Genomic DNA, 20,182 nt, shown 5'->3' with positions numbered 1-20,182 from the left:
TATCCTATCCTATGCTCTTACTAATTCTATCCTCTATTCTGTCCTAACCTCTATCCTATCCTATCCTCTATCCTATCCTATCCTCTATCCTATCCTATCCTCTATCCTATCCTATCCTCTATCCTATCCTATCCTCTATCCTATCCTATCCTCTATCCTATCCTATCCTCTATCCTATCCTATCCTCTATCCTATCCTATCCTCTATCCTATCCTATCCTCTATCCTATCCTATCCTCTATCCTATCCTATCCTCTATCCTATCCTATCCTCTATCCTATCCTATCCTCTATCCTATCCTATCCTCTATCCTATCCTATCCGCTCTCCTATCCGATCCCCTATCCTATCCTATTCTCTATCGTATCTTCTATCCTATCCTATCCTCTATCCAATCTTATCCTCTGTCCTATCCTATCCTCTATCCTATACTATCGTCTATGCTATCCTATCCTCTATCCTATCCTATCCTCTATTCTATCCTATCCTCAATCGTATCCTATAAGCTATCCAATCTTATCCTCTATCCTATCCTATCCTCTATCCTATCCTATTCTCTATCATATCCTATCCTCTATCCTATCCCATCCTCAATCCTATCCTATCCTCTATCCTATCCTATCCTCTTACTTATCCTATCCTCTATCCTATCCTATCCTCTATGCTATCCGATCCTCTATGATATCCTATCCTCTATCCTAGGCAATCCCTTAGCCTATCCTCTATCCTATCCTATCCTCCATCGTATCCTTTTTTCTATAATATCGTATGTTCTATCGTATCCTATCCTCTATCCTATCCTTTCCTCTATCCTATCCTCTATCCTATCCTATCAACTATCCTATCCTATCCTCTATCCTATCCTATCCTCTATCCTATCCTATAATCTATCCTATCGTATCCTCTATCGTATCCTATCCTCTATCCTGTCCTGTCCTCTATCCTATCCTATCCTCCATCCTATACTATCCTCTATCCAATCTTATCCTCTATCCTATCCTATCCTCTATCGTATCCTATCCTCTGTCCTATCCTATCCTCTATCCTATCCTATCCTCTATCCTATCCTATTCTCTATCATATCCTATCCTCTATCCTATCCCATCCTCAATCCTATCCTTTCCTCTATCCTATCCTCTATCCTATCCTATCCTCTTACTTATCCTATCCTCTATCCTATCCTATCAACTATCCTATCCTATCCTCTATCCTATCCTATCCTCTATCCTATCCTATAATCTATCCTATCGTATCCTCTATCGTATCCTATCCTCTATCCTGTCCTATCCTCTATGCTATCCTATCCTCTATCCCATCCTTTCCTCTACGTATCCTTTCCTCTATAATATCGTATGTTCTATCGTATCCTATCCTCTATGCTATCCTATCCTCTATCCTATCCTCTATGCTATCCTATCCTCTATCCTATCCTATCCTCTTACTTATCCTATCCTCTGTCCTATCCTATTCTCTATCCTATACTATCCTCTATCGTATCCTATACTCTATCCTATCCTATCCTCTATCGTATCCTATCCTCTATCCTATCCTGTCCTCTATCTTATCCTATCCTCTATCCTATCTTATCCTCTATCCAATCCTATCCTCTATCCTATCCTATCCTCTATCCTATCCTATCCTCTATCCTATCCTATCCTCTTTCTTATCCTATCCTCTATCCTATCCTATCCTCTTACTTATCCTATCCTCTATCCTATCCTTTCCTCTGTCCTATCCTATCCGCTATCCAAACCTATCCTCTATCCTATCCTATCCTCTATCCTATCCCATCATCAATCCTATCCTTTCGTCTATCCTATCCTCTATCGTATCCAATCCCCTATCCTATCCTCTATCCTATTCTATCCTCTACCCTATCCCATCATCAATCCTATCCTTTCGTCTATCCTATCCTCTATCCTATCCTATCCTCTTACTTATCCTATCCACTATCCTATCCTATCCTCTATTCTATCGTATCCTCTATCCTATCCTATCCTCTATCCTATCCTATCCTCTCTCCTATCCGATCCCCTATCCTATCCTATTCTCTATCCTATCTTCTATCCTATCCTATCCTCTATCCAATGTTATCCTCTGTCCTATCCTATCCTCTATCCTATACTATCGTCTATGCTATCCTATCCTCTATCCTATCCTATCCTCTATTCTATCCTATCCTCTATCGTATCCTATAATCTATCAAATCTTATCCTCTATCCTATCCTATCCTCTATCCTATCCTATCCTCTATCCTATCCTATCCTCTATCCAATCTTATCCTCTGTCCTATCCTATCCTCTATCCTATCCTATCCTCTATGCTATCCCATCCTCTATCCTATCCTATGCTCTTACTAATTCTATCCTCTATTCTGTCCTAACCTCTATCCTATCCTATCCTCTATCCTATCCTATCCTCTATCCTATCCTATCCTCTATCCTATCCTATCCTCTATCCTATCCTATCCTCTATCCTATCCTATCCTCTATCCTATCCTATCCTCTATCCTATCCTATCCTCTATCCTATCCTATCCTCTAACCTATCCTATCCTCTATCCTATCCTATCCTCTATCCTATCCTATCCTCTATCCTATCCTATCCTCTCTCCTATCCGATCCCCTATCCTATCCTATTCTCTATCGTATCTTCTATCCTATCCTATCCTCTATCCAATCTTATCCTCTGTCCTATCCTATCCTCTATCCTATACTATCGTCTATGCTATCCTATCCTCTATCCTATCCTATCCTCTATTCTATCCTATCCTCAATCGTATCCTATAAGCTATCCAATCTTATCCTCTATCCTATCCTATCCTCTATCCTATATTATTCTCTATCATATCCTATCCTCTATCCTATCCCATCCTCAATCCTATCCTATCCTCTATCCTATCCTATCCTCTTACTTATCCTATCCTCTATCCTATCCTATCCTCTATGCTATCCGATCCTCTATGATATCCTATCCTCTATCCTAGGCAATCCCTTAGCCTATCCTCTATCCTATCCTATCCTCCATCGTATCCTTTTTTCTATAATATCGTATGTTCTATCGTATCCTATCCTCTATCCTATCCTTTCCTCTATCCTATCCTCTATCCTATCCTATCAACTATCCTATCCTATCCTCTATCCTATCCTATCCTCTATCCTATCCTATAATCTATCCTATCGTATCCTCTATCGTATCCTATCCTCTATCCTGTCCTGTCCTCTATCCTATCCTATCCTCCATCCTATACTATCCTCTATCCAATCTTATCCTCTATCCTATCCTATCCTCTATCGTATCCTATCCTCTGTCCTATCCTATCCTCTATCCTATCCTATCCTCTATCCTATCCTATTCTCTATCATATCCTATCCTCTATCCTATCCCATCCTCAATCCTATCCTTTCCTCTATCCTATCCTCTATCCTATCCTATCCTCTTACTTATCCTATCCTCTATCCTATCCTATCAACTATCCTATCCTATCCTCTATCCTATCCTATCCTCTATCCTATCCTATAATCTATCCTATCGTATCCTCTATCGTATCCTATCCTCTATCCTGTCCTATCCTCTATGCTATACCATCCTCTATCCTATACTATCCTCTATCCTATCCTATCCTCAATCCAATCCTATCCTCTATCGTATCCTATCCTCTATCCTATCCTGTCCTCTATCTTATTCTATCCTCTATCCTATCTTATCCTCTATCCAATCCTATCCTCTATCCTATCCTATCCTTTATCCTATCCTATCCTCTATCCTATCCTATCCTCTTTCTTATCCTATCCTCTATCCTATCCTATCCTCTTACTTATCCTATCCTCTATCCTATCCTTTCCTCTGTCCTATCCTATCCTCTATCCAAACCTATCCTCTATCCTATCCTATCCTCTTACTTATCCTATCCTCTATCCTATCCTATCCTCTATCCAATCCTATCCTCTATCCAATCCTATCCTCTATCCTATCCTGTCCTCTATCCTATCTTATCACCTATCCTATCCTATCCTCTATCCTATCCTATCCTCTATCCTATCCTATCCTCTATCCAATCTTATCCTCTGTCCTATCCTCTCCTCTATCCTATCCAATCCCCTATCCTATCCTCTATCTTATTCTACCCTCTACCCTATAATACCATGTATCCTATCCTATTCTATATCCTATCCTATCCTCTATTGTATGCTCTATCCTATCCTATCAACTATCCTATCCTATCCTCTATCCTATCCTATCCTCTATCCAATCCTATCCTCTATCCTATCCAATTCTCTATCCTATCCTATCCTCTATCGTATGCTCTATCCTCTCCTATCAACTATCCTATCCTATCCTCTATCGTATGCTCTATCCTATCCTATCAACTATCCTATCTTATCCTCTATCCTATCCAATCAACTATCCTATCCTATCCTGTATCCTATCCTATCCTCTATCGTATCCTATCCTCTGTCCTATCCTATCCTCTATCCTATCCGATCCTCTATCCAATCCTATCCTCTATCCTATCCTGTCCTCTTTCTTATCTTGTCACCTATCCTATCCTATCCTCTATCCTATCCTATCCTCTATCCTATCCTATCCTCTATACTATCCTATCCTCTTACTTATCCTATCCTCTATCCTATCCTATCCTCTATCCTATCCTATCCTCTACCCAATCCTATCCTCTATCCTATCCTATCCTCTACCCTATCCCATCATCAATCCTATCCTTTCGTCTACCCTATCCTCTATCCTATCCTATCCTCTTTCTTATCCTATCCTCTATCCTATCCTATCCTCTTACTTATCCTATCCTCTATCCTATCCTTTCCTCTATCCAATCCTATCCTCTATTCTATCCTATCCTCTATCCTATCCCATCATCAATCCTATCCTTTCGACTATCCTATCCTCTATCCTATCCTATCCTCTATCCTATCCAATCCCCTATGTTATCGTCTATCCTATCCTATCCTCTATAATATCGTATCTTCTATCATATACTATCCTCTTACCTATAATATCGTCTATCCTATCCTATTCCCTATCCTATCCTATCCTCTATCCTATCCTATCCTATCCTCTATCCTATCCTATCCTCTATCCTATCCTATCCTCTATCCTATCATATCCTCTATCCTACCCTATCCTCTATCCTATCCTATCCTCTATCCTATCCTATCCTCTATCCCATCCTATCCTCTATAATATCGTATCCTGTATCCTATCCTGTCCTCTTTCCTATCCTATCCTCAATCCTATCCTATCCTCCATCCTATCCAATCCCCTATCCTATCCTCTATCCGTTCCTATCCTCTATCCTATCCTATCCTCTATCCTATCCTATCCTCTATCTTATCTTATCCTCTATCCTATCCTATCCTCCATCGTATCCTATCCTCTATCCTGTAATATCATCTATCCTATCCTATTCTGTATCCTATCCTATATTCTATCCTATCCTATCCTCAATTCTTTCCTATCCTCTATCATCTGCTCTATCCTCTCCTATCCTCAATCCTATCCTATCCTATATCCTATCCTCTATCCTACCCTACCCTCTATCCTATTCTATCCTCTATCCTATCCTATCCTCTGTCCTATCCTATCCTCTAACCTATCCCATCCTCTATCCTATCCTATCCTCTATAATATCGCATCCTCTATAATATCGTATCCTGTATCCTATGCTGTCCTCTTTCCTATCCTATCCTCAATCCTATCCTATCCTCTATCCTATCCTATCCCCTATCCTATCCTATCCTCTATCCTATCCTATCCTCTATCCTATCCTATCCTCTATCCTCTCCTATCCTCAATCCTATCATATCCTCTATCCGATCCTAAGTTCTATCCTATCCAATCCTATATCCCATCGTATCCTCTATCCTATCCTATCCTCTATAATATCGTATCCTGTATCCTATCCTGTCCTCTTTCCTATCCTATACTCAATCCTATCCTATCCCCTATGCTATCCTCAACCCTATCCTATACTCAATTCTATCCTATCCTCCATCCTATCCTATCCTCTATCCTGTAATATCATCTATCCTATCCTATTCTGCATCCTATCCTATATTCTATCCTATCCTATCCTCTATCATCTGCTCTATCCTCTCCTATCCTCAATCCTATTATATCCTATATCCTATCCGCTATCCTACCCTACCCTCTATCCTATCCTATCCTCTATCCTATCTTATCATCTATCCTATCCTATCCTCCATCCTATCCTATCCTGTATCCTATAATATCATCTATCCTATCCTATCCTCTATCCTATACGATCCTCTATCCTATCCTATCCTCTATCCTATCCTATCCTCTGTCCTATCCTATCCTCTAACCTATCCCATCCTCTATCCTATCCTATCCTCTATAATATCGCATCCTCTATAATATCGTATCCTGTATCCTATGCTGTCCTCTTTCCTATCCTATCCTCAATCCTATCCTATCCTCTATCCTATCCTATCCCCTATCCTATCCTATCCTCTATCCTATCCTATCCTCTATCCTATCCTATCCTCTATCCTCTCCTATCCTCAATCCTATCCTATCCTCTATCCGATCCTATGCTCTATCCTATCCAATCCTATATCCTGTCGTATCCTCTATTCTATCCTATCCTCTATAATATCATATCCTGTATCCTATCCTGTCCTCTTTCCTATCCTATACTCAATCCTATCATATCCTCTATCCTATCCAATCCCCTATCCTATCCTCTATCCTATCCTATCCTCTATACTATCCTATCTTCTATCCTATCCTATCCTCTATCCTATCCTATCCTCTATCCTATCCTATTGTCTATCCTATCCAATCCCCTATCCTATCCTCTATCCGATCCTATCCTCTATCCCATCATATCCTCTATCCTATCCTATCCTCTATCCTTTCCTATCATCTATCGTCTCCTATCCTCTATCCTATCGAATCCCCTATGTTATCGTCTATCCTATCCTATCCTCTATAATATCGTATCCTGTATCCTATCCTGTCCTCTTTCCTATCCTATACTCAATCCTATCCCATCCTCTATCCTATCCAATCCCCTATCCTATCCTCTTTCCTATCCTATCCTCAATCCTATCCTATCCTCTATCCTATCCTATCCCCTATCCTATCCTATCCTCAATCCTATCCTATCCTCCATCCTATCCAATCCCCTATCCTATCCTCTATCCGTTCCTATCCTCTATCCTATCCTATCCTCTATCCTATCCTATCCTCTATCTTATCTTATCCTCTATCCTATCCTATCCTCCATCGTATCCTATCCTCTATCCTGTAATATCATCTATCCTATCCTATTCTGTATCCTATCCTATATTCTATCCTATCCTATCCTCAATTCTTTCCTATCCTCTATCATCTGCTCTATCCTCTCCTATCCTCAATCCTATCCTATCCTATATCCTATCCTCTATCCTACCCTACCCTCTATCCTATTCTATCCTCTATCCTATCCTATCCTCTGTCCTATCCTATCCTCTAACCTATCCCATCCTCTATCCTATCCTATCCTCTATAATATCGCATCCTCTATAATATCGTATCCTGTATCCTATGCTGTCCTCTTTCCTATCCTATCCTCAATCCTATCCTATCCTCTATCCTATCCTATCCCCTATCCTATCCTATCCTCTATCCTATCCTATCCTCTATCCTATCCTATCCTCTATCCTCTCCTATCCTCAATCCTATCATATCCTCTATCCGATCCTAAGTTCTATCCTATCCAATCCTATATCCCATCGTATCCTCTATCCTATCCTATCCTCTATAATATCGTATCCTGTATCCTATCCTGTCCTCTTTCCTATCCTATACTCAATCCTATCCTATCCCCTATGCTATCCTCAACCCTATCCTATACTCAATTCTATCCTATCCTCCATCCTATCCTATCCTCTATCCTGTAATATCATCTATCCTATCCTATTCTGCATCCTATCCTATATTCTATCCTATCCTATCCTCTATCATCTGCTCTATCCTCTCCTATCCTCAATCCTATTATATCCTATATCCTATCCGCTATCCTACCCTACCCTCTATCCTATCCTATCCTCTATCCTATCTTATCATCTATCCTATCCTATCCTCCATCCTATCCTATCCTGTATCCTATAATATCATCTATCCTATCCTATCCTCTATCCTATACGATCCTCTATCCTATCCTATCCTCTATCCTATCCTATCCTCTGTCCTATCCTATCCTCTAACCTATCCCATCCTCTATCCTATCCTATCCTCTATAATATCGCATCCTCTATAATATCGTATCCTGTATCCTATGCTGTCCTCTTTCCTATCCTATCCTCAATCCTATCCTATCCTCTATCCTATCCTATCCCCTATCCTATCCTATCCTCTATCCTATCCTATCCTCTATCCTATCCTATCCTCTATCCTCTCCTATCCTCAATCCTATCCTATCCTCTATCCGATCCTATGCTCTATCCTATCCAATCCTATATCCTGTCGTATCCTCTATTCTATCCTATCCTCTATAATATCATATCCTGTATCCTATCCTGTCCTCTTTCCTATCCTATACTCAATCCTATCATATCCTCTATCCTATCCAATCCCCTATCCTATCCTCTATCCTATCCTATCCTCTATCCTATCCTATCCTCTATCCTATCCTATTGTCTATCCTATCCAATCCCCTATCCTATCCTCTATCCGATCCTATCCTCTATCCCATCATATCCTCTATCCTATCCTATCCTCTATCCTTTCCTATCATCTATCGTCTCCTATCCTCTATCCTATCGAATCCCCTATGTTATCGTCTATCCTATCCTATCCTCTATAATATCGTATCCTGTATCCTATCCTGTCCTCTTTCCTATCCTATACTCAATCCTATCCCATCCTCTATCCTATCCAATCCCCTATCCTATCCTCTTTCCTATCCTATCCTCAATCCTATCCTATCCTCTATCCTATCCTATCCCCTATCCTATCCTATCCTCTATCCTATCCTATCCTCTATCCGATCCTATCCTCTATCCTATCCTATCCTGTATCCTATCCTATCCTCTATCCTATCCTATCCTCTATCCTATCCTATTGTCTATCCTATCCAATCCCCTATCCTATCCTCTATCCGATCCTATCCTCTATCCCATCATATCCTCTATCCTATCCTATCCTCTATCCTTTCCTATCATCTATCGTCTCCTATCCTCTATCCTATCGAATCCCCTATGTTATCGTCTATCCTATCCTATCCTCTATAATATCGTATCCTGTATCCTATGCTGTCCTCTTTCCTATCCTATCCTCAATCCTATCCTATCCTCTATCCTATCCTATCCCCTATCCTATCCTATCCTCTATCCTATCCTATCCTCTATCCTATCCTATCCTCTATCCTCTCCTATCCTCAATCCTATCCTATCCTCTATCCGATCCTATGCTCTATCCTATCCAATCCTATATCCTATCGTATCCTCTATTCTATCCTATCCTCTATAATATCGTATCCTGTATCCTATCCTGTCCTCTTTCCTATCCTATACTCAATCCTATCCTATCCTCTATCCTATCCAATCCCCTATCCTATCCTCTATCCTATCCTATCCTCTATACTATCCTATCCTCTATCCTATCCTATCCTCTATCCTATCCTATCCTCTATCCTATCCTATCGTCTATCCTATCCAATCCCCTATCCTATCCTCTATCCGATCCTATCCTCTATCCGATCATATCCTCTATCCCATCCAATCCTCTATCCTATCCTATCCTCTATCCTATCCTACCCTCTATCCTATCCTATCCTCTATCCTATCCTCTATCGTATCGTATCCTCTATCCTATCCTATCTTCTATCGTCTCCTATCCTCTATCCTATCCTATCCTCAACCCTATCCTATCAATTCTATCCTATACTCCATCCTATCCTATCCTCTATCCTATCCTATCCTCTATCCTATCCTATCCTCTATCCTATCCTATCGTCTATCCTATCCAATCCCCTATCCAATCCTCTATCCGATCCTATCCTCTATCCCATCCTATCCTCTATCCTATTATATCCTCTATCCTTTCCTATCATCTATCGTCTCCTATCCTCTATCCTATCGAATCCCCTATGTTATCGTCTATCCTATCCTATCCTCTATAATATCGTATCCTGTATCCTATCCTGTCCTCTTTCCTATCCTATACTCAATCCTATCCTATCCTCTATCCTATCCAATCCCCCATCCTATCCTCTATCCTATCCTATCCTCTATCCTATCGTATCCTCTATCCTATCCTATCCTCTATCCTATCCTATCCTCTATCCTAACCTATCCTCTATCCTATCCTATCCTCTATCCTATCCTATCCTCTATCCTATCCTATCGTCTATCCTATCCTATCCTCTATCCTATCCTATCCTCTATCCTATCCTATCCTCTATCCTATCCTATCCTCTATCCTATCCTATCCTCTATCCTATCCTATCCTCTATCCTATCCTATCGTCTATCCTATCCAATCCCCTATCCAATCCTCTATCCGATCCTATCCTCTATCCCATCCTATCCTCTATCCTATTATATCCTCTATCCTTTCCTATCATCTATCGTCTCCTATCCTCTATCCTATCGAATCCCCTATGTTATCGTCTATCCTATCCTATCCTCTATAATATCGTATCCTGTATCCTATCCTGTCCTCTTTCCTATCCTATACTCAATCCTATCCTATCCTCTATCCTATCCAATCCCCCATCCTATCCTCTATCCTATCCTATCCTCTATCCTATCGTATCCTCTATCCTATCCTATCCTCTATCCTATCCTATCCTCTATCCTAACCTATCCTCTATCCTATCCTATCCTCTATCCTATCCTATCCTCTATCCTATCATATCCTCTATCCTATCCTATCCTCTATCCTATCCTATCCTCTATCCTATCCTATCCTCTATCCTATCCTATCCTCTATCCTATCCTATCCTCTATCCTATCCTATCCTCTATCCTAACCTATCCTCTATCCTATCCTATCCTCTATCCTATCCTATCCTCTATCCTATCCTATCCTCTATCCTATCCTATCGTCTATCCTATCCAATCCCCTATCCTATCCTCTATCCGATCCTATCCTCTATCCCATCCTATCCTCTATCCTATCCTATCCTCTATCCTTTCCTATCATCTATCGTCACCTATCCTGTATCCTATCGAATCCCCTATGTTATCGTCTATCCTATCCTATCCTCTATCCTATCCTATCCTCTATCCTATCCTATCCTCTATCCTATCCTATCCTCTATCCTATCCTATCCTCTATCCTATCCTATCCTCTATGCTATCCTATCCTCTATCCTATCCTATCCTCTATCCTATCCTATCCTCTATCCTATCCTATCCTCTATCCTATCCTATCCTCTATACTATCCTATCCTCTATCCTATCCTATCCTCTATCCTATCCTATCCTCTATCCTATCCTATCCTCTCTCCTATCCGATCCTCTATCCTATCCTATCCTCTATCCTATCCTATCCTCTATCTTATCCTCTATCCTATCCTATACTCTATCCTATCCTCTATCCTATCCTATCCTCTATCGTATCCTATTCTCTATCCTATCCTATTCTCTTTCCTATCCTATCCTCTACCCTATCCTATCCTCTATGCTATCCTATCCTCTATCCTATCCTATGCTTTTACTAATCCTATCCTCTATTATATCCTATCCTCTATCCTATCCTATCTTCTATCCTATCCTATCCTCTATCCTATCCTATCCTCTATCCAATCTTATCCTCTGTCCTATCCTATCCTCTATCCTATCCTATCCTCTATGCTATCCTATCCTCTATCCTATCCTATGCTCTTACTAATCCTATCCTCTATTATATCCTATCCTCTATCCTATCCTATCCTCTATCTTATCCTCTATCCTATCCTATACTCTATCCTATCCTCTATCCTATCCTATCCTCTATCGTATCCTATTCTCTATCCTATCCTATTCTCTTTCCTATCCTATCCTCTACCCTATAATACCATGTATCCTATCCTATCCTATCCTCTATCTTATGCTGTATCCTATCCTATCAACTATCCTATCCTATCCTCAATCCTATCCTATCCTGTATCATATCCTATCCTCTATCCTATCATATCCTATCCTCTATCCAATCCAATCCTCTATCCTATCCTCCATCCTATCCTATCCTCTATCCTATCCTATTCTCTATCATATCCTATCATCTATCCTCTCCCATCCTCAATCCTATCCTTTCCTGTATCCTATCCTCTATCCTATCCTATCCTCTTACTTATCCTATCCTCTATCCTATCCTATCCTCTATCCTATCCTATCCTCTATCCAATCCTATCCTCTATCCTATCCTATCCCATCATCAATCCTATCCTTTCGTCTATCCTATCCTCTATCCTATCCTATCCTATCCTATCCTCTATCTTATGCTCTATCCTATCCTATCAACTATCCTATCCTATCCTCAATCCTATCCTATCCTCTATCATATCCTATCCTCTATCCTATCCTATCCTCTCTCCTATCCGATCCTCTATCCTATTCTATCCTCTATCCTATCCTATCCTCTATCCTATCCTATGCTCTTACTAATCCTATCCTCTATTATATCCTATCCTCTATCCTATCCTATCCTCTATCCTATCCTATCCTCTATCCTATCCTATCCTCTATCCTATCCTATCCTCTATCCTATCCTATCCTCTATCCTATCCTATCCTCTATCCTATCCTATCCTCTATCCTATCCTATCCTCTATCCTATCCTATCCTCTATCCTATCCTATCCTCTATCCTATCCTATCCTCTATCCTATCCTATCCTCTATCCTATCCTATCCTCTATCCTATCCTATCCTCTATGCTATCCTATCCTCTATCCTATCCTATCCTCTATCCTATCCTATCCTCTATCCTATCCTATCCTCTCTCCTATCCGACCCTCTATCCTATCCTATCCTCTATCCTATCCTATCCTCTATGCTATCCTATCCTCTATCCTATCCTATGCTTTTACTAATCCTATCCTCTATTATATCCTATCCTCTATCCTATCCTATCTTCTATCCTATCCTATCCTCTATCCTATCCTATCCTCTATCCTATCCTATCCTCTATCCTATCCTATCCTCTATCCTATCCTATCCTCTATCCTATCCTATCCTCTATCCTATCCTATCCTCTATCCTATCCTATCCTCTATCCTATCCTATCCTCTATCCTATCCTATCCTCTATCCTATCCTATCCTCTATCCTATCCTATCCTCTATCCTATCCTATCCTCTATGCTATCCTATCCTCTATCCTATCCTATCCTCTATGCTATCCTATCCTCTATCCTATCCTATGCTCTTACTAATCCTATCCTCTATTATATCCTATCCTCTATCCTATCCTATCCTCTATCTTATCCTCTATCCTATTATATACTCTATCCTATCCTCTATCCTATCCTATTCTCTATCCTATCCTATTCTCTTTCCTATCCTATCCTCTACCCTATCCTATCCTCTATGCTATCCTATCCTCTATCCTATCCTATGCTTTTACTAATCCTATCCTCTATTATATCCTATCCTCTATCCTATCCTATCTTCTATCCTATCCTATCCTCTATCCTATCCTATCCTCTATCCAATCTTATCCTCTGTCCTATCCTATCCTCTATCCTATCCTATCCTCTATGCTATCCTATCCTCTATCCTATCCTATGCTCTTACTAATCCTATCCTCTATTATATCCTATCCTCTATCCTATCCTATCCTCTATCTTATCCTCTATCCTATCCTATACTCTATCCTATCCTCTATCCTATCCTATCCTCTATCCTATCCTATCCTCTTACTTATCCTATCCTCTATCCTATCCTATCCTCTATCCTATCCTATCCTCTATCCAATCCTATCCTCTATCCTATCCTATCCCATCATCAATCCTATCCTTTCGTCTATCCTATCCTCTATCCTATCCTATCCTATCCTATCCTCTATCTTATGCTCTATCCTATCCTATCAACTATCCTATCCTATCCTCAATCCTATCCTATCCTCTATCATATCCTATCCTCTATCCTATCCTATCCTCTATCCTATCCTATCCTATCCTCTATCCTATCCTATCCTATCCTCTATCCTATCCTATGCTCTATCCTATCCTATCCTCTATCCTATCCTATCCTCTATCGTCTCCTATCCTCTATCCTATCCTCCATCCTATCCTATCCTCTATGCTATCCTATCCTCTATCCTATCCTATGCTCTTACTAATCCTATCCTCTATCATATCCTATCCTCTATCCTATCCTATAATCTATCCTATCGTATCCTCTATCGTATCCTATCCTCTATCCTGTCCTGTCCTCTATCCTATTCTATCCTCTATCCTATACTATCCTCTATCCAATCTTATCCTCTATCCTATCCTATCCTCTATCGTATCCTATCCTCTATCCTATCCAATCCTCTATCCTATCCTCCATCCGATCCTATCCTCTATCCTATCCTATTCTCTATCATATCCTATCCTCTATCCTCTCCCATCCTCAATCCTATCCTTTCCTCTATCCTATCCTCTATCCAATCCTATCCTCTATCCTATCCTATCCTCTATCCTATCCCATCATCAATCCTATCCTTTCGTCTATCCTATCCTCTATCCTATCCTATCCTCTTACTTATCCTATCCTCTATCCTATCCTATCCTCTATCCTATCCGATCCTCTATCCTATCCTATCCTCTATCCTAGGCAATCCCATATCCTATCCTCTATCATATCCTATCCTCTATCGTATCCTTTTTTCTATAATATCGTATGTTCTATCGTATCCTATCCTCTATCCTATCCTTTCTTCTATCCTATCCTCTATCCTATCCTATCCCCTATCCTATCCGATCCTCTATCCAATCCTATCCTCTATCCTATCCTGTCCTCTATCCTATCTTATCACCTATCCTATCCTATCCTCTATCCTACCCTATCCTCTATCCTATCCTATCCTCTATCCTATCCTATCCTCTATCCTATCCTATCCTCTATCCTATCCTATCCTCTATCCTATCCTATCCTCTCTCCTATCCGATCCTCTATCCTATCCTATCCTCTATCCTATCCTATCCTCTATGCTATCCTATCCTCTATCCTATCCTGTGCTCTTACTAATCCTATCCTCTATTATATCCTATCCTCTATCCTATCCTATCCTCTATCCTATCCTTTCCTCTATCCTATCCTGTCCTCTATCCTATCTTATGACCTATCCTATCCTATCCTCTATCCTATCCTATCCTCTATCCTAACCTATCCTCTATCCAATCTTATCCTCTGTCCTATCCTATCCTCTATCCTATCCTATCCTCTATGCTATCCTATCCTCTATCCTATCCTATGCTCTTACTAATCCTATCCTCTATTATATCCTATCCTCTATCCTATCCTATCCTCTATCTTATCCTCTATCCTATCCTATACTCTATCCTATCCTCTATCCTATCCTATTCTCTATCCTATCCTATTCTCTTTCCTATCCTATCCTCTACCCTATAATACCATGTATCCTATCCTATCCTATCCTCTATCTTATGCTCTATCCTATCCTATTCACTATCTTATGCTCTATCCTATCCTATCAACTATCCTATCCTATCCTCAATCCTATCCTATCCTCTATCCTATCAAATCCTATCCTCTATCCTATCCAATCCTCTATCCTATCCTCCATCCTATCCTATCCTCTATCCTATCCTATTCTCTATCATATCCTGTCATCTATCCTCTCCCATCATCAATCCTATCCTTTCCCGTATCCTATCCTCTATCCTATCATATCCTCTTACTTATCCTATCTTCTATCCTATCCTATCCTCTATCCTATCCTATCCTCTATCCTATCCTATCCTCTATCCTATCCTATCCTCTATCCTATCCTATCCTCTATCCTATCCTATCCTCTATCCTATCCTATCCTCTATCCTATCCTATGCTCTTACTAATCCTATCCTCTATCATATCCTATACTCTATCCTATCCTATAATCTATCCTATCGTATCCTCTATCGTATCCTATCCTCTATCCTGTCCTGTCCTCTATCCTATCCTATCCTCTATCCTATACTATCCTCTATCCAATCTTATCCTCTATCCTATCCTATCCTCTATCGTATCCTATCCTCTATCCTATCCAATCCTATATAATATCCTCCATCCTATCCTATCCTCTATCCTATCCTATTCTCTATCGTATACTATCCTCTATCCTCTCCCATCCTCAATCCTATCCTTTCCTCTATCCTATCCTCTATCCAATCCTATCCTCTATCCTATCCCATCCTCTATCCTATCCCATCATCAATCCTATCCTTTCGTCTATCCTATCCTCTATCCTATCCTATCCTCTTACTTATCCTATCCTCTATCCTATCATATCCTCAATCCTATCCTATCCTCTATCATATCCTATCCTCTATCCTATCCTATCCTATCCTCTATCCTATCCTATCCTCTATCCTATCCTATCCTCTATCCTATCCTATCCTCTATCCTATCCTCCATCCTATCCTATCCTCTATGCTATCCTATCCTCTATCCTATCCTATGCTCTTACTAATCCTATCCTCTATCCTATCCTATCCTCTATCCTATCCTATCCTCTATCCTATCCTATCCTCTATCTTATCCTATCCTCTATCCAATCTTATCCTCTATCCTATCCTATCCTCTATCCTGTCCTGTCCTCTATCCTATCCTATCCTCTATCCTATACTATCCTCTATCCAATCTTATCCTCTATCCTATCCTATCCTCTATCCTATCCGATCCTCTATCCTATCCTATCCTCTATCCTAGGCAATCCCATATCCTATCCTCTATCATATCCTATCCTCTATCGTATCCTTTTTTCTATAATATCGTATGTTCTATCGTATCCTATCCTCTATCCTATCCTTTCCTCTATCCTATCCTCTATCCTATCCTATCCCCTATCCTATCCGATCCTCTATCCAATCCTATCCTCTATCCTATCCTGTCCTCTATCCTATCTTATCACCTATCCTATCCTATCCTCTATCCTACCCTATCCTCTATCCTATCCTATCCTCTATCCTATCCTATCCTCTATCCTATCCTATCCTCTCTCCTATCCGATCCTCTATCCTATCCTATCCTCTATCCTATCCTATCCTCTATGCTATCCTATCCTCTATCCTATCCTGTGCTCTTACTAATCCTATCCTCTATTATATCCTATCCTCTATCCTATCCTATCCTCTATCCTATCCTATCCTCTATCCTATCCTGTCCTCTATCCAATCTTATCCTCTGTCCTATCCTATCCTCTATCCTATCCTATCCTCTATGCTATCCTATCCTCTATCCTATCCTATGCTCTTACTAATCCTATCCTCTATTATATCCTATCCTCTATCCTATCCTATCCTCTATCTTATCCTCTATCCTATCCTATACTCTATCCTATCCTCTATCCTATCCTATTCTCTATCCTATCCTATTCTCTTTCCTATCCTATCCTCTACCCTATAATACCATGTATCCTATCCTATCCTATCCTCTATCTTATGCTCTATCCTATCCTATCCACTATCTTATGCTCTATCCTATCCTATCAACTATCCTATCCTATCCTCAATCCTATCCTATCCTCTATCCTATCAAATCCTATCCTCTATCCTATCCAATCCTCTATCCTATCCTCCATCCTATCCTATCCTCTATCCTATCCAATTCTCTATCATATCCTGTCATCTATCCTCTCCCATCATCAATCCTATCCTTTCCCGTATCCTATCCTCTATCCTATCATATCCTCTTACTTATCCTATCTTCTATCCTATCCTATCCTCTATCCTGTCCTGTCCTCTATCCTATCCTATCCTCTATCCTATACTATCCTCTATCCAATCTTATCCTCTATCCTATCCTATCCTCTATCGTATCCTATCCTCTATCCTATCCAATCCTATATAATATCCTCCATCCTATCCTATCCTCTATCCTATCCTATTCTCTATCGTATACTATTCTCTATCCTCTCCCATCCTCAATCCTATCCTTTCCTCTATCCTATCCTCTATCCAATCCTATCCTCTATCCTATCCTATCCTCTATCCTATCCTATCCTATCCTCTATCCTATCCTATCCTCTATCCTATCCTATGCTCTTACTAATCCTATCCTCTATCATATCCTATACTCTATCCTATCCTATAATCTATCCTATCGTATCCTCTATCGTATCCTATCCTCTATCCTATCCAATCCTCTATAATATCCTCCATCCTATCCTATCCTCTATCCTATCCTATTCTCTATCGTATACTATCCTCTATCCTCTCCCATCCTCAATCCTATCCTTTCCTCTATCCTATCCTCTATCCAATCCTATCCTCTATCCTATCCCATCCTCTATCCTATCCCATCATCAATCCTATCCTTTCGTCTATCCTATCCTCTATCCTATCCTATCCTCTTACTTATCCTATCCTCTATCCTATCATATCCTCAATCCTACCCTATCCTCTATCATATCCTATCCTCTATCCTATCCTATCCTCTATCCTATCCTATCCTATCCTCTATCCTATCCTATCCTCTATCCTATCCTATCCTCTATCCTATCCTATCCTCTATCCTATCCTCCATCCTATCCTATCCTCTATGCTATCCTATCCTCTATCCTATCCTATGCTCTTACTAATCCTATCCTCTATCCTATCCTATCCTCTATGCTATCCTATCCTCTATCCTATCCTATGCTCTTACTAATCCTATCCTCTATCCTATCCTATCCTCTATCCTATCCTATCCTCTATCCTATCCTATCCTCTATCATATCCTATCCTCTATCCTATCCTATTCTCTATAATATCCTCCATCCTATCCTATCCTCTATCCTATCCTCCATCCTATCCTATCCTCTATGCTATCCTATCCTCTATCCTATCCTATGCTCTTACTAATCCTATCCTCTATCCTATCCTATCCTCTATCCTATCCTATCCTCTATCCTATCCTATCCTCTATCCTATCCTATCCTCTATCCAATCTTATCCTCTATCCTATCCTATCCTCTATCCTGTCCTGTCCTCTATCCTATCCTATCCTCTATCCTATACTATCCTCTATCCAATCTTATCCTCTATCCTATCCTATCCTCTATCCTATCCGATCCTCTATCCTATCCTATCCTCTATCCTAGGCAATCCCATATCCTATCCTCTATCATATCCTATCCTCTATCGTATCCTTTTTTCTATAATATCGTATGTTCTATCGTATCCTATCCTCTATCCTATCCTTTCCTCTATCCTATCCTCTATCCTATCCTATCCCCTATCCTATCCGATCCTCTATCCAATCCTATCCTCTATCCTATCCTGTCCTCTATCCTATCTTATCACCTATCCTATCCTATCCTCTATCCTACCCTATCCTCTATCCTATCCTATCCTCTATCCTATCCTATCCTCTATCCTATCCTATCCTCTCTCCTATCCGATCCTCTATCCTATCCTATCCTCTATCCTATCCTATCCTCTATGCTATCCTATCCTCTATCCTATCCTGTGCTCTTACTAATCCTATCCTCTATTATATCCTATCCTCTATCCTATCCTATCCTCTATCCTATCCTATCCTCTATCCTATCCTGTCCTCTATCCAATCTTATCCTCTGTCCTATCCTATCCTCTATCCTATCCTATCCTCTATGCTATCCTATCCTCTATCCTATCCTATGCTCTTACTAATCCTATCCTCTATTATATCCTATCCTCTATCCTATCCTATCCTCTGTCTTATCCTCTATCCTATCCTATACTCTATCCTATCCTCTATCCTATCCTATTCTCTATCCTATCCTATTCTCTTTCCTATCCTATCCTCTACCCTATAATACCATGTATCCTATCCTATCCTATCCTCTATCTTATGCTCTATCCTATCCTATCCACTATCTTATGCTCTATCCTATCCTATCAACTATCCTATCCTATCCTCAATCCTATCCTATCCTCTATCCTATCAAATCCTATCCTCTATCCTATCCAATCCTCTATCCTATCCTCCATCCTATCCTATCCTCTATCCTATCCAATTCTCTATCATATCCTGTCATCTATCCTCTCCCATCATCAATCCTATCCTTTCCCG

The sequence above is a fragment of the Halictus rubicundus genome, unplaced genomic scaffold (assembly GCF_050948215.1).
Source record: "Halictus rubicundus isolate RS-2024b unplaced genomic scaffold, iyHalRubi1_principal scaffold0161, whole genome shotgun sequence".
NCBI classification, from domain to species: Eukaryota; Metazoa; Arthropoda; class Insecta; order Hymenoptera; family Halictidae; genus Halictus; species Halictus rubicundus.
Note: the sequence above shows the minus strand (reverse complement) of the source record.